At 45.5% G+C, this 17095-nt stretch overlaps 1 pseudogene; it reads left to right on the top strand.

The window, feature by feature from the left end:
* LOC112068618 (AP-4 complex accessory subunit RUSC2-like) overlaps positions 1 to 17095 on the top strand; it is a 67554-nt pseudogene that overhangs the window by 47166 nt on the left and 3293 nt on the right.

Here is a 17095-nt window from a genome sequence, read left to right as displayed (position 1 = left end):
GTACAGGGTCAACGGGCAGTGTAACCTTGATGACGTCAAACAATAACTTGGGTCAGTGGGTTCAGAAGAAAACAACAAAAAACTGTATGTAAAAAATTATAATAATTACACGACCACCCAAAAGGGCATTTGGCGAGTTGGAGGGCAAAGTGGCAGGTGCTGGGCACAGGTAGACCCTATCTGTGCACGTACCTGTGGTGTGTGTGTGTGTGTGTGTGTGTGTGTGTGTGTGTGTGTGTGTGTGTGTGTGTGTGTGTGTGTGTGTTGTGTGGTGTGTGTGTGTGTTTGTGTGTGTTGTGTGTGTGTGTGTGTGTGGTGTGTGTGTGATGTGTGTGTGTGTGTGTGTGTGTGTGTGTTGTGTGTGTGTGTATATTTCATGTATAGTGTCCAAAGACATAGCTGGCCAGTGGTGTGTAGATTGAGTGTTATGGTCGAGGTTGTTGTGGTTTTCCTCTCCTACCGTGTGTGTGTACTATTCAACGTCTGTGGAGGGAGTGAGATGGAGTAGATGTAGAGGCTATATCCGACTTACAGTGTGTGTATATAATACTTTCATATACATGTTCCGATAGGTGTAAATCTGTATAAGATATAAGTGACTATCCTATCGTGTGTGTGTACTATCCTATGTGTGTTAGTATACCACATGTGTGTGTACTTATCCGTACGTCTGGTGTAACCTTATCCTACGGTGTCAGTGTGTACTTACCCTACGATGTGTGTACTGATAATCCTTACACGGTGTGTGTACTTATCATACGTGTCGAGTGTTGTGGCTTATCCTAAACGCCTGCTGGTGGCTACTGTCCTAGCATGTATAGTGTGTGCCTCCATCAGATACGGATGTAGTGCCTGTACTATCCTACGTGTGTGTGTGACCGTTTGATCTACGTGTGTGTATACTTAGATCATACCGTGGTGTGATACTTATCTCACGACTGGCTGAAGTTACATCAGAGTACGTGTTGTGTACCATGATAGTCCAACATACTGTGAAGTAATGAGGTGGAACGTTATCGATGCACGTGTTGTGTAGCTTATCCTAGCGATCGAGAGATTGACTGCCTACTTATCACTTGCACGTGTACGTGATGCGTTATGCTCACGGCCAAAGCTGGTGAAGCAGAGACTGGCGCAGACAGTACTACAGTGCTACTCCTGCTCAGACTACTTGCTCACATGACGTGAGTCAGCTCCTCCAGATGTAGTTGCCTGTCTCCCTTCTATCTACGGCATTTCTCCTCTCTCTTCACTCTATCTCTCTTTTATTCCTCACAGTCCACATCGGTCTGTGTGGACTCTGCAGCAGGAAGAGTTGGTAGAACGAGCCTACTATAGGGAGATGTGTTGCCGTTTGTGTGTGATATGATAGTAGTGTACTCGTAACCGTCGTATGTTACACTCGTCTACTAGCAATGTGACCGGACTTCATCTACTCGTAGAGTCACACCTGATTGTCGAACATACGTATAATTCCTAGATTCAATGTGGGGGACAAAAATCTCTCTTAATTAGTAAGTGACGAACAGTGTATCGAGATCCTCCTTTGCTGCTTATTAGAACAGCTCATTCCACTATTTTTACTCAGCGGAAAGGCTTGTATGTCCTACTAGAATGTCTGACGACACATCTTTCGCACATATAGCGGGAGATCGTTGCGTTAGTCTCCGAGCTGTTCATGCTATTCCAAAGGGCCAAACGCCATGTGTTGGATGACGTCGTGTGCTAATCTGAGATGTATCAGATCGGGATGCATTACACGTCACATGCAGCTCTACATTCAACATCTTCCATCCAGATCGCTACATTCAAATAGAGGTTCGGATGATGACATGGCAGTTTTGTGAAGGCGTCAGTCAGTTACTGAGAAGTAGTCTTCTCAGATCGAATCCTTTCAACTTTCAAAAACCGCTATTTCTGTATGGATTCCTGCTTTTTGCACTGTGTTGTTGCCACCACAGAATTGGAATTGCACAGGTAGTATGCATGCCTCTTATTCCATAAACATTAGATACTGATGCATTTGATTGATAGCATTTCTAATTCGATTCTAGTCTGGATCTGACTACCAGGCCGTGGCCTAGCCCTTAAAACATAAGATGGAAGACAACAGCCCCCCAGGACCTTTAGTCCTCTTGCCACCCAAACCATTACTCAACGATGTTGTGCGTTACTATGTAGTAATGTGGTAGGAAGCGTCACTAGGGTAGCGGTCTCCTGGATTCCACCAAACACCATTTCCTCCATCACGACTGTCACGATAAGCGTGACACGGGGGATTCCACTTTACACCAACGTCCGCCCAACGTTTGGCGTATTGGCAACAGGGTGATGTTAAGCTTAGGGTGCGGAGTGCTATGCGATCACCAAGCTCACGGCCACATGTAAACCTCGATGTGTCAACGTGAAGCCTCGCCGACGACTAAGCTGAACAAGGTATTGTGCCGAACGTTTGCTTCCAGGAGGCAGTTAGGGGAACTCGTGGAGTGTTTGCAACCGGGAGGACAGACAATGTTGACACGCTAATGCCTTGCAGCAGGCTATCAGGCCGTAACTGAACACCATTATGTAGACGATAGGAGAAATATCGTGTAATACCTACCACTTCGAACGGACTGCTAAGCAAGAGCCGTTGAATGAATCAGCAGCGCTGCTAGACGTTTATCTCATTCAAAGCCGTCTGTACATTGTGTCCTCGTTACAACATCACCCGATGCCTAACTGCCGCGTGAAATAAAGCACTTAATCGAATGCTTCTGACGGACACCAGTCGGCGGAAGTCGGTCGCATTCTCTACAACGCAGGAACAGCCATGGTGGCAGCAGAACCAAAATTGACTTGAACTGATTGTTGAAGGTGGCATCCTATGAGGGGCACACGTTGAAAGTCACTGAGCTCTTCAGTAAGCATCTCTACTGCTTGTCTATGGAGAATGCATGGCTGTAAGTGCTCGATTTATACACCTGTCAGCAACGCGTGTGGCTGAAATAGCCGACTGCCAACTCATTGAAGGTATGTTAACATACTTGTGTATATACAGGATATGTGTATTCAAATAACATTTTCTCATTACATTCATTGTTGATCGGGAGAAAGCCATGCATTAAACGTGAAGCGTAGCCTTCGTCATATCACATCGAATGGAGAGAGAAGGTAATTAAAGGCTACATTATGACTACAGACTATTAAACACACTTCTGATCGTGCTCTCTCCTTCCCCTTTACTGCATGCAGCGGAGTGCGAGTTCTCTCCTCTCTCTCTATATCTCCCTTCTCTCTCCTCGTCTCTCTATCTCTTCATCTATATCTTCCCTCTGCTCTCCTTCCCCCTCTCCTCTCTCATTCTGCTTCTATACCTCTCTAACTCCTCTCCTCTTCCTCTCTCTCCTCTTCTCCTCTATCGCTCTATCTCATGATCTCTCTCTCCTCTCACTATATATTATCCCTCTCTCTCTCTCTCTCCGCTCTTATCCTCTCCTCTCTCATATTGATATGCCATCTCCTCTCTCTCTCCTCTCTCTCGTGCCTCTCTCTCTCTCTCTGCTCTCTCTCTCTCTCTCTCTCTCTGCTCTCTCTCTCTCTTCTCTCGTCGTCTCGGTGCGTCATCTTCTGCTCCCTCTTCGCTCATCAAGGTCGTCGCTCTCTCTCTGTGCGTCAGTCTCTCTCTCTAGTAGCTCTCTCTCTCTCTCTCCTCGCGGTGTTCTTTCTCCTCGTCTCGCGTGCTCTCGTCGCCTCTCGTCTGGCAAGTGTGTGTGGGTAGGGAATGATGGGTCTCTCTCGCGTGTGTGTGGCCTGGGTGCTGATGGCGGATCCTGGGGGTGTGTGGTGGTGTGTGTCTGGTCGGTCGGTTCTCGCCCTCGCATCCCTTTCTCTCGGCACTATTCTGTGGCGGGTGGTCGGCGTGTGGGGCGGTGCTTGGTGCCCCGAGTGGCGTGGTGCAGTCTGTCGTCTCTGCTGCCCTCGTCTCTCTCTCACTCTCTTTCTCCTCTCTCTCTTCTCTCTCTCTGAGGTGGTGGTTGTCTCCAGGCGCTTTGATGTCGGTACTGAGGGCCTTTGAATCGAAGACCCACGTTAACTCCGCTAGTGACTGCAGAAGCTTTCTGAAGCTATTAGAAAGTGTCTGTAAATGGAAGAGAAAGAACGTTGACGCCAACCCTATCTTAAAAAGCCCTACTGTTAAAGGTATGCCGTAAACAACATTACAGTTAGCATGCTGTGTGCATGGTAGGGAACTGGGAAGTAGATAGATAATGAGAAATATCTCCTCTTACTTTCCAGCATTGCGAATGGAAAGGTTTCTGCTGAGGTTGGCCCATTGGTGAGCTAACTGATTATCATTGTGGAAAAGTTAGAGAGAGGGTTGAAAACAGTCAGATAAAAGCAGGTGCCCCGTGGTGTATTATTAGTCTTCCGTTTTTACGATTTACTTGAGGACAAAAATGGAGAACCAAACCACTCAGCTGTTGTGTGTCATAAATGAACATATAAAATCTGATCATCTCTAGTATTTACCATTAATTCAAGTAATTCAGGTTCAAATTCATTCCACATATTAGATCGTCTGTATCATTACCTGTACTAGAAGAGATGATGTGTATTGAACCTAGTGAAATGGGTGACCATCGTCTCGTACAGGAGAGTTCAGTCATAGCCGCTCCATTATATTCTCTCAGCCCTTCCCTCTCTACCTCCTCTTCCGCTCTTCTCTAAGAATCATCGTCTCTCTATCGTCTCTCGCTCTCTCTTCAGGTTTATCTCCACCAACCTCCCAATTAAAGGTATCCGGGACTAGCCCAAAGCTTGAGTTTAGGATAGTGCGTACCTCCGATTCTGGCGACCAGTCGGGAGTCCTCTCAGTAACTAGGTGCAGCATAAACAGGGTGATTTCTTTTTTACTGTGCTCCTCGGATTGTACCCCTTATAGCCGGATACGTAGATGGCAGTACTCCTCTGACTTACTAGTTTCATTCTTCTCTTTGAGTTTCCACTCCTTGGGAACTAGGAGTGGCTGGCTGCCTCTTAGTGATTATTGATCAAATGTCTTATAGCTAAATACTTTCCGGTAACTTCGGGTTCTCACCTAGTAATGAGATCATCTATCACTACTAGATGAAAAACTAGTTAATTGTGTTTCATCGAGCTGGCCACTGGTCTCTCTTCTCCTCTTCATCATCCGTCCTCTAATGTTTGCGGTCACCCGCCCTCGCCCGTGGTATACTCAGTATTTCTACGTCTTCGTTCCTCGACTCGCACCACGCGCCTATACCTGCTCCTCTCTCATCCTATGTCGGACTCTCATACCTCTCTTTGCTCTCTCTGCTACGTGTGGGTCACAGCCCTTATTCTCTCATCTCTACGTTTGTGTCACGGCCCGCTCCCCTTCATCCATCTCATCTCTGTATTTGATCCCACCTCCTTTATTCCAAGCGTGCTCTTACACTTAGGGTGCAAAGCCCTTTCTCTACTCACCATACACTTTTTGAGATTGTACAACTCACCCCTTACTCCGCCTCTTCTCTTTGGTTACTATTTTCCTATATCTTGGTTGTCTCTCTCTGCATTCTCCTATGCTCCTCGAATTACCCTTTGCTATGAGCCTCTTATAATTTATGTCCCTCTGAGCTTATTCAGTCTCTCTACTACTCATTTCTTCGTATCCTGGTCCCCCCCCCTTACGTTACGAAACGCGAGCCTAATGGCATAGCTGGTTTATTACTCCATGCGTTGGTCAAGCAAAGTATAAATTATAAACTAAAATAGGCTCATTAATATTGATATTATAATTTGTTTTATGTTATGAAGTGTTATACATGGAGGGGTTTTTTTGTTATAGTTCTACTGCTGTTTGTCCCTTTAATGAATTGACGGATGAATCAGTATATAAAGGAAATACATTGAGATATGCCCCAATAATTGGTGACACTCCACTTAGAGATGCTGCTGATGTAGTCATGACCCTGTGAGGCTAAGCGGCTTATATATCAAGAGGCGTGGGGCTGGCTGAAGTGGAATTCACGGCTATTGCAACGACTGATCTTAACTCAGGTACACGTGAAGAGCCATTTGGACTGTTATTACAAAGGACGCGACATTACAGTACTCCATACCAGTCCACTCATAATAGCCTGAGTATATTGGTCCAAGGCTCAAATCGCTCAAACTAAAAATGCTGTATGAGTGATGGATGGATGATATGATGATTAGTTAAGTGATGAATGGATGTGCATGAACATGTATGATGATAGCTAAATTGACAATAGTACATATCTGGCCAATGAATATAGGGAGAAAGAATATACAAGCTCTTGGTGCATCTGTAGTCAATGTGACCATTTAAATCAGCACCTATAAATTAGACAGAGCGGTGTGGCAGCCCTTTGCACTGGGTAATGATGGATGATGATATGATTGATGTGATGGAGCATAAGCCCTGGAGCCTGGTTAGAGGCCTCCACACAAACTAGGTATAGTTGATGATGATGATGATGATTAGAGCATAAGCCCTGGAGCCTGGTAGAGGCCTCACACAACATAATGATGATAGATTGATGATGATGATGATGATTAGAGCATAAGCCTGGAGCCTGGTAGAGGCCTCCACACAACTAGGTAATGATGATGATGATGATGATGAATGATGATTGAACATAAGCCTGGAGCCTGGTAGAGCCTCCACACAACTAGGTATGATGATGATGATATGATGATGATGAGAGCATAAGCCCTGGAGCCTGGTAGAGGCCTCCACACAACTAGGTTATGATGATGGTGGATGATGATGATGATGATGAGTAAGCATAAGCCCTGGAGCCTGTAGAGGCCTCCACACACTAGTGTAATGATGAGTGGATGATCTGATGAGTAGAGCATAAAGCCCTGGAGCCTGGTAGAGGCCTCCACACAACTAGGTAATGATGATGATGATGATGATGATGATTAGAGCATAAGCCCTGGAGCCTGGTAGAGGCCTCCACACAACTAGGTAATGATGATGATGATGATGATGATGATTTAGAGCATAAGCCTGGAGCTGGAGGCTCCAAACAACTAGGTAATGATGATGATGATGATGATGATGATTGATGATTGATAGGCATTAAGCCCTGGAGCCTGGTAGAGGCCTCCACACAACTAGGTAATGATGATGTATGATAGATGATGATGATGATTAGAGCATAAGCCCTGGAGCCTGGTAGAGGCCCCACACAACTAGGTAATGATGATGATGATGATGATGATGATGAATTAGAGCATAAGCCCTGGAGCCTGGTAGAGGCCTCCACACAACTAGGTAATGATGATGATGATGATGATGATGATGATGATGATGATGAGGATGATGATGATAGAGCATAAGCCCTGGAGCCTGGTAGAGGCTCCCACACACTAGGTAATGATGATGATGATGTGATGATGATGAGATGATGATGATGATGATTAGAGCATAAGCCCTGGAGCCTGGTAGAGGCCTCCACACAACTAGGTAATGATGATGAGGATGATGATGATGATGATGATTAGAGATAAGCACTGGAGCCTGGTAGAGGCCTCTCAACAACTAGGTAATGATGATGATGATGATCATTTTAAGCATAAGCCCTGGAGCCTGGTGAGAGAGCGAGATGGGTCGAAACAGCATGTTCGGGACAAGGCAACATGACCGGTGAACAGTCAGGGTTCCTTGGCAGAACAGCAGAAACTGGATGGATGGAAGAGCACCAGTAAGCCAGTGACTCAGCCCCTGTAATAGGGTCAGAGCAGAGAATCCCAGTGAGAGAGAGGGGACCGGGCAAGCAGAGACAGCAAAAGTGGTTCGCCACTCAGTGCCTTTCCGTTCTCTTTCGCACCCTGGGCCAGACTACGCTCACTCATAGAGCCTACTAAAGAGATGAGTCTTCACTAGACTTAAAGGTTGAGACCGAGTCTATGTCTCTCCAAGCCTCGGCAGAAACATTCTATAAAAATGTAGCTCTATAGAGAAATCTCTATCTCCAGCTGTTTGCTTAGAAATTCTAAGAGACAATAAGGAGGCCTTGTGACCGTAGCGTACGTGTAGGATGTACGGCAGACCAATCAGAAGATCGGTAGGAGCAAGCCATGTAATGCTTGTAGCTTAGCAGTAAAAACCTTGAAATCAGCCATACCCTCAACAGGAAGCCAGGTGTAGAGAGGCTAGCACTGGAGTAATATGCATTAATTTGGGGGTTCTAGTCAAGATTCTAGCAGTCGTATTTCAGCCCTAGTTGGAGTTTATTCCGAGAGCATAAGCCCTGGAGCCTGGTAGAGGCCTCCACACAACTAGGTAATGATGATGATGATGATGATGATGATGATGATTAGAGCATAAGCCCTGTAGCCTGGTAGAGGCCTCCACACAACTAGGTAATGATGATGATGATGATGATGATTAGAACATAAGCCCTGGAGCCTGGTAGAGGCCTCCACACAACTAGGTAATGATGATGATGATGATGATGATGAGAGCATAAGCCCTGGAGCCTGGTAGAGGCCTCCACCAGCAGGAACAAGGTAATGATGATGATGATGATATGATGATGAGATGATATGATTTAGAGCATAAGCCCTGGACCTGGTAGAGGCCTCCACACAACTAGGTAATGATGATGATGATGATGATGATGATTAGAGCATAAGCCCTGGAGCCTGGTAGAGGCCTCCACACAACTAGGTAATGATGATAGATGATGATGATGAATGATTTAGAGCATAAGCCCTGGAGCCTGTTAGAGGCCTCCACACAACTAGGTAATGAGATGATGATATGATGATGATGATGATGATGAATGAATGTGATGATGATGATGATTAGAGAGATAAGCCCTGGAGCCTGGTAGAGGCCTCCACACAACTAGGTAAGATGATGATGATGATGATGATGATATGATGATGATGATGATGATGATTAGAGCATAAGCCCTGGAGCCTGGTAGAGGCCTCCACACAACTAGGTAATGATGATGATGATGATAATTTTAAGGCCATAAGCCCTGGAGCCTGGTGGAGAGAGCGAGATGGTCGAAACAGCATGTTCGGGACAAGGCAACATGACCGGTGAACAGGTCAGGGTTCCTTGGCAGAACAGCAGAAACTGGATGGCATGGAAGAGCACCAGTAAGCCAGTGACTCAGCCCCTGTAATAGGGTCAGAGGCAGAGAATCCCAGTGGAGAGAGGGGAGCCGGSCAAGCAGAGACAGCAAWYGTGGTTCGCCACTCCAGTGRCTTTCCGTTCTCRTTCGCACRCCTGGGCCAGACTARGCTCACTCATAGGACCTACTYAAGAGATGAGTCTTCACTAGACTTAAAGGTRGAGACCGAGTCTATGTRTCTCKCAWGCCTCGGCAGAACATTCTATAAAAATGTAGCTCTATAGGAGAAARCRCTATCTCCAGCTGTTTGCTTAGAAATTCTAGAGACAATAAGGAGGCCTTGTGAKCGTAGCGTACGTGTAGGTAWGTACGGCAGGACCAAATCAGAGAGATCGGTAGGAGCAAGCCCATGTAATGCTTTGTAGCTTAGCAGTAAAACCTTGAAATCAGCCATASCCTCAACAGGAAGCCAGTGTAGAGAGGCTAGCACTGGAGTAATATGATTTAATTTGGGGGTTCTAGTCAAGATTCTAGCAGTCGTATTTAGCCCTAGTTGGAGTTTATTCCGTGCCTTATCCGGGTCGCCGGAGAGTAGAGCATTGCAGTAGTCTAATCTAGAAGTGACAACAGCATAGGTTCGATTTTCAGCATCATTTTTGGACAAAAAGTTTCACATTTTTGCAATGTTACGAAGGTGGAAAAAGGCAGCCCTTGCAATATTTTTTATATGTTTGTCAAAAGAGAGATCAGGGTTAAGATTAACGGCGAGGTCCGTCACAGTTTTGTTTGAGACGACTGTACAACCATCGAGATTCATTGTCAGATCTGACAGCAGGTCTCTGTGTTTCTTGGGACCTAGATCTAGCATCTCTGTTTGTCCGAGTATAAAAGTATAAGCATTTCCTTATGTCTGAAACACAGGCTTCCAGGGTAGACAATTTTGGTGCTTCACTATGTTTCATCGATATGTACAGCTGTGCATCATCTGCATAGCAGTGAAAGTTGAGACTAACTAATATCTTTCTTACAGAGAAGATCTCAACCAGGCAAGAATTTGTCCGCGTAGACCAATTATGGTTTCCAATCTCTCCAAAAGAATGTGGTGATCGATGGTGATGGAAGCAGCACTAAGGTCTAGGAGCACGAGGACAGACGCCATTAAAAGGTCTCGTGAATGGAAAGAAGTGCGGTCTCAGTACTATGATGGAGTCTAGACTGGAGCGTTTCCTAAACATTATTTTTGTTTTCAGGAAGGCAGTGAGTTGCCGAGCAACAGCTTTTTTTTTTTTAATTGAGAGGGAGAGAATGGGTCAAGGTTTGGCTTTTTAGAGGCTTTATWACTGCCACTTTTAGTGAGTTTAGTACACAGCCGGAGGAMAGGGAGCCAATTATTATGTTCAACATAGGAGGGCCAAGTACAGGAAGTAGGTCTTTCAGTAGTTCYGTTGGAATGGGGTCCAGTAGGTAGCTGGAAGGTTTAGAGGCTATAACTATTTTCAACTTGTCAAGAGATACAGAATTTAAAATCTTTAGTGTCCATTGATCCGAGATGCTGGCAGTGTTGTGCAGACTCAGGACTACTGAGTTTTGGAGAAATACATATATTCAAAGAGGAGTCCGTAATTTGCTTTCTAATGATCAAATATTTTTTTGTCAAAGAAGTTGCTCCTGAAGTGAAGGTCATCCTCACTTAGGGAATGTTGCTTTTTAGTTAGTTTTGCGACAGTATCAAAACAACATTTTAGTTTTTATTCTCTTCAATCAGGTTGGAAATGTAGTCGGATTGAGAAGCAGTGAGGGCTTTTCGATATTGCACATCACTGCTAGTCGGAAGACTTCAAATTTGGTGGAGCTCCATTTCCGTTCCAATTTTCTGGAAGCTTGCTTCAGGGTTCGGGTATTTTCTGTATACCAGGGAGCTAGCTTCTTGTGATAGTTTTTTGTTTTTAGTGATGCAACTGCATCTAGGGTATTACGCAAGGTTAAGTTTAGATCCTCAGTTAGGTGGAAAAGGGTGCAGTTTCAGGCCATGTGGTGGAAAGTGATGTGGGCGCTGGAGATAGAGGTGGGGGCTAGTGGGTCTGGGCAGGTGTGATGTAGTTGATGTTTGTATGATGTTGTCGTTTGTATGTGTATGTTTTGTATTGTTTATAAAATATCAAATGAATATTACCCAAAAAAAGGAAGGGCATCTAGGAATCTTTGGGTTGTCCCAGAATTTATATCACGGCTTTTGATAATCCTTGTATGGCGTCTCAGCAAATAATTAGTTGCAACTGCAAACCTGATAAGGTGAGGTGGTCTAATAGTCCAGGATTATGAGGAAAAGCATTTAGATCCACAATATCTTTCTCCAAAATTAGATCCATGTTACGATTGTGACAATGCCTAGGTCCTGAGAGAACCACTGAGTCAATGATGGCTCCGAAAGCCTTTTAGAGTGGGTCTGTGGATTTCTCCATGTGAATGTTAAAGGGTATGACAAAACAGGGGTATGACAAAACAGTTATGTTTACTGCTCTAATTACGTTGGTAACCAGTATATAATAGCCATAAGGCACCTCGGGGGTTTGAGATACATGGACAATATACCATGGCTAAGGACTGTATCCAGGCACTCCGCGTTGCGTAGTGCGTAAATAACAGCCCTTAGCCGTGGTATATTGGCCATATACCACACCCCCATTCGGGCCTTACTGCTTCATTAGAGGACGAGACGTAAGTGGGTGATTTTGATTATATTTTGATAATACGATGTTGGTCGTAACAACATCATTATTGTGATCAATGCTGCAAAAAAAAGGAAATGTAAGATTATAATACAACTAAAACAGTCTGTGGTGTAGTGGTGGTTGGAGCAGTGGGTTTTCTCTAATTTTGCCCAAGATTTTTTCCAAATGGCCCTCCCAGCGAAGGAAAAAGTGCCCTGTTGTGAAAACCTCTATGAGAAACAGTGATATGATATCATGACAGGTAGACATTCATTCTCCTGTTCTATTGGTTTTCTGTCAACTTTCTAGCAGCCACAGGAATTATCCTAATCAGTATTAGCAACCCATGGTAGTTATTGTATCTTTAACCCCCCCCTTTAACCCCCCCCCCCTCCTCCTCTTTCAAAATGGATATTTCCATCTCTGTCCATGAAACCACTCGCATGTGTGCAGCGCATTTTAGAAAGGTGTTTGGGAACATTCATACACAGGCCTACCGCCATGTGGACATCTACAATGTGAAGAAATAATAGTTGATCCACATTTTCAGGAAGACGTTCAGAGCTATTTCATCAGCCTTATTAATCGATACGGCGTACACCTCCACTACATTACTTTGATACGTATCAGTGGGGATTAACAAGTGAGTAGACGCAAAGCCCACTGAAAAAATAAGTGGGTTATGAGGCGTATACCTACGTACACCCTCCACTACACCACTGAATCTAATATTTTATTGTCAGGTAACATTCTAATAAATCATCTTACAATGCAGGAGTTATAACCCTGACCTCCCTCCCTCCTCCCCCCCTCCCTCCCTCCCCCTCCCCCTCCCCCCTCCCTCCCTCCCTGCCTCCCTCAGGCCCGTCCACCCGTGTTCTCCACAGCCTGTTCTCCAAAGAGGTTGTCGCCAGTACTCAGAGTTCACCAGCCACAGTATGAGACTGAACGCATTCGTCTTCGGACTGCTCAAGTGAGTACGCTAGCTCTATGTTACCGACTTCTAGTAGTCATCACTAACAGTCCTGTACTCTGTGTCTCCCTCCTGTACAGTACTGTTTCTCCCTCTCACTGTCACAAACCTTAACAATAGCCTTGTTAATAGCCTAAACAACTGACCGGGCAAGGCTCTAACTCAGTAATGGTTTCCGTAGCGATACAGTGTAACTGACTCCTTTCTTGTTTATCTCTTGTGTTTTTCATTTGTTTCAGCTTGCGATCTTTGGAGTTTTGGTTCAATCACCTCTACACTCATGAAGGTATGCACATCTTAAGTGTTAAGGGTCAGACACACAGAGAAATCTGACTGCAGATAGGTACTTAGCACCGCTGCCCAGTGTCGGCAGTTAGCTTGTTGTGTAACCACAGATTAAATACTCCAGACCACAAGGTGGCACAATAAAAAAAAAAGAAGGAAAACAGGTTGCCAGTCAGCCGTGAATCAATACAATGTTTTTAAGCACCAAGGACAGCACACGTCGTTCTACAAAGCCCAGCGGCCGGGAGAGCTCTGTAGGTAGTCGGCACCAAGGACAGCACAAGTCGTTCTACAAAGCCCAGCGGCCGGGAGAGCTCTGTAGGTAGTCGGCACCAAGGACAGCAGCACCCGAGCAGAGATTCATCAAAAACCATTAATTTCAGCGCATAAAGTGCTCATTTAGCAGACAAATAGATCTACTGCAAGTAGGAAAACGCCCATTTGGTAATGTCTGATTTTTCTGATTGGCTGACCACGTCCACCACACATTTTTTTCTTTGCCTCACACAAGTCAACGAGGTCTGTTTTTTAACATCCATTGCGAATTATAATTCCTCAGTATCTGAAAATGTTTTCAACACTCCCGGCCTCGATAATCACCAAACCGTTTGAAAAGCTAAATATCATGATCTGATGATCCCATATATCCAGTGTAAAAGTAATAAAAAACATATTTCTGTCCCGAGCTCACTGGTGCAGGAAACTCTGAGGGCCCGGAATAGTTAATACAATGTTGCATGTTCGCTAGCAGGCCGGATGATTTTATACAATGTTGCACTTCACTAGTGATAGCTCAAGTCAGGACAGATAGAGAGGCAGACAGGCGGAATAGAGAGCTGAATGTGATTGAAATAATCAGAATGTTTAACAGGACATTTTCTAGTGTTTTTATTTGTTGGCTTTAGGCCTATATATTTGACTGAGCTGACGGTGGAAGTTATAGGCTTACTGCTGCATCTCTGAGTTCTATTCTCTCATTTCTTTAGTCGCTAACGGATCACGGTGTATCAATGTGTCCATATGGCAGAACCTAGTGCTCTACGCATAGTCGAATTTTAACTTTTAGATTTGTATAATTTTACTGCAGATTTGAGGTGGTCTAATAGTCCAGGACGTGACAATGATTGCGAGAAACAAAAACGTTATTATTGAAATGAAACTGTTCTGAGAAAATGTGCAAATAAAAATAATCATAACTGGCCCGCAGATCGGTAGAAATGGTAGGATAAAGCTTCCCAAAACTTTACTATTCATTACTATTACAGCCATTGAAACATTTGTAAACGCACAAGCACGTGCACACATAAGAGGTCCCATGAAAGAACATGCCTGTCCAACTGATTCTTTCTGGTGCCGGGTCTGCATCATGGAATCAGTAGAACAAACTGATTCGTTCTGGCTCCGGGTCTGCATCATGGAATCAATAGAACAAACTGATTCGTTCTGGCGCCGGGTCTGCGTCATTCATTCAATAGAACAAACTGATTCGTTCTGGCTCCGGGTCTGCGTCATTCCTTCAATAGAAAAACTGATGTCGGTGTGCTGGGCGGTGCCTTGGGCTCGATTGCAGGTCAAGGTAAACAGAGGACGTGGGGTGAGAAGGAAGAGGTGGGTTGGCGTGTGCGTGGGGCTGGTGGCGCGGGGGCTGGGCGTCATTCATCATATAGAACAAACTGATTCGTTCTGGTCCCGGGTCTTGCATCATGGATTCAATAGACAAACTGATTCGCGTTCTGGCTCCGGGTCTGCATCATGGATTCAATAGAACAACTGATTCGTTCTGGCGCCGGGTCTGCATCATGGAATCAATAAGAAAACTGATTCGTTCTGGCGCCGGGTCTGCGTCATTCATTCAATAGAACAAACTGATTCCGTTCTGGCGCCGGGTCTGCATCATGGAATCAATAGAACAAACTGATTCGTTCTGGCGCCGGGTCTGCATCATGCATTCAATAGAACAAAATAATAATCCCAACAGGTGTACAAATCAAGGTCACATTTTAAAACATCCTCCTCCTCTCTTTCATGTTGGCAAACCTGTCAACCGTTTTGTCTTTATCGATGTCTATGTTCCTGCTCAGTACAAAGAAAAGTGAGGTTGGTAAGTCTGGCCTCATTCATGCACGCAAATAGCACTTGGTGAGCTTCAGGAGGCCGAAACGTGGCTCGACATTCGGCACTGCTGATGGGAATGGTTTTGTAGATTCTATGGTGAATGGTCAGATTTGGATGTGCTCGGGGGATGTGGTTGGCAGTCAGTGTTGAGTGAGGAATGGTAGGACTGCGTCAGTGTTGAGATCCATGGTTAACTCGGAATACATTGTGCAGAAAGAGAGGAACTCATCCGCAACTTCCTTAGGCTTGGAAATGTCTTCCAAGTAGAAACGTGTGAACTCAAGCATATTATTTTCTTCTTCAGGGTGCTCATAGCGCTGTGGCTTGAGCACAGAGAATAGTCGTGCCATTTCTCTGAAGCCGGCATATCAAACTGCCCCACYAAAACATCAAGTATGCAATAGTATACATCAGCTTCAAAAAGCGCCTTCTGCTTTCCAGAATTGGGTCGTCCTCTGCATCCTCGTCGTGAAACCTCTTCCTCTTACGCGCTCTCTACTCTGCAAACTCAGTTGTTGCGTTGTTTTGTCAGGCCAGTCTCAGTGTTGTCTATCTTGTCGTAGGCCTCATCTGTGTGCATCTGTCTGATCTCAGCCATGCAGGTGTCAATGAGATCCACGCAGTGTTTACATCTATCCAATCCTTTTGCAGATAGTTAGAAAATATGTACGTCTTCTTTAGTAAACTGTTCCCAAACACCAGCATCCATTTTGAGAGCAAGGCGTCGGCTTCAGAGGCCGACTTCGGCGTTGTTATGGTTATGGTGCTTTACTCAGCACAGAGCTTCAAGGATCTAGGTCAGGCTCTGAATAACCGCGTCTCTGGCCTGTTTCCTGCAGGCCCACCTTATGTCTGATAGGCTCTGCAGGGGCTCCCAAGTGGCACAGTGGTCTAAGACACTGCATCTCTGTGCAAGAGGTGTCACTGCAGTACCTGGTTCAAATCCAGGTTGCATCACATCCACCTGTGATTGTGAGTCCCATAGGGCGGTGCACAATTGGCCCAGTGTCATCCGGGGTATGAACATAAGAATTTGTTCTTAACTGACTTGCCTAGTTAAATWAAATAAATAAATAATAATATTTCAGGATGAGAAATAGCTCCCTCCAACTGCATGTGTTCCTGTTCCAACTGAAGTATTTTAAACCTTGGGAGGCTAGAAGCAGTAGGTTTAAAAGCAGTAGACAGGGTCTTGCATCGTTCACTAGAATTAGAATTAAATATATGTTCTGTGCGCAGCACTGCACATAGAAAGCCTTGTTCTTATTTACTTTTGCCACGGGCGCGAGGCCATCAACACGGGCGCGAGGACATCAACACGGGCGCGAGGCCATCAACACGGGCGCGAGGACATCAACACGGGCGCGAGGCCATCAACACGGGCGCGAGGCCATCAACACGGGCGCGAGGCCATCAACACGGGCGGCCTCAGTATCTCGGTGTGAGGTCTGTACCTCTTTAAAGAGAAAGTACCGATGACTATTTACAACCCATGTCTGGTGTGTCTTCTGGTTGGTAATATACAGAAACTTCTTCTGATTGATAAAAAGCGTTAGAGTCAAATAAAGGTCTAACCATTGTTTGTGTCCCCATGCCGTCTCTCATCCCCACCTGTCTTCCGCCACGACATCGGTAGCGACCCCACTACCACCTGTGAGGTTTCCCTGCCGTTGTCCCAGAGGCCCGGCCAGCCTCCTATGCGAGAGTTTCCTTCTCCTCCTGCAGCTCTATCCCTGTTGCCCTTTGACCTTGAACCTGCTCTTTGACCCCGATGGTCCAGAAGGGCCCAGGAACACCGTAGAGCAAGGAGCAGCTCTGCTCCGCCTCCACCGGCGAGGACTGGACAATCAGCACGCTCCACCTTCCAGCTCATGAGGGGGTGGGAGCACAGAGTCACGGAGGGC

The sequence above is a fragment of the Salvelinus sp. IW2-2015 genome, unplaced genomic scaffold (assembly GCF_002910315.2).
Source record: "Salvelinus sp. IW2-2015 unplaced genomic scaffold, ASM291031v2 Un_scaffold609, whole genome shotgun sequence".
In the NCBI taxonomy this organism is placed as follows: domain Eukaryota; kingdom Metazoa; phylum Chordata; class Actinopteri; order Salmoniformes; family Salmonidae; genus Salvelinus; species Salvelinus sp. IW2-2015.
Note: the sequence above shows the minus strand (reverse complement) of the source record. Positions and strands in the feature narration are given on the sequence as shown.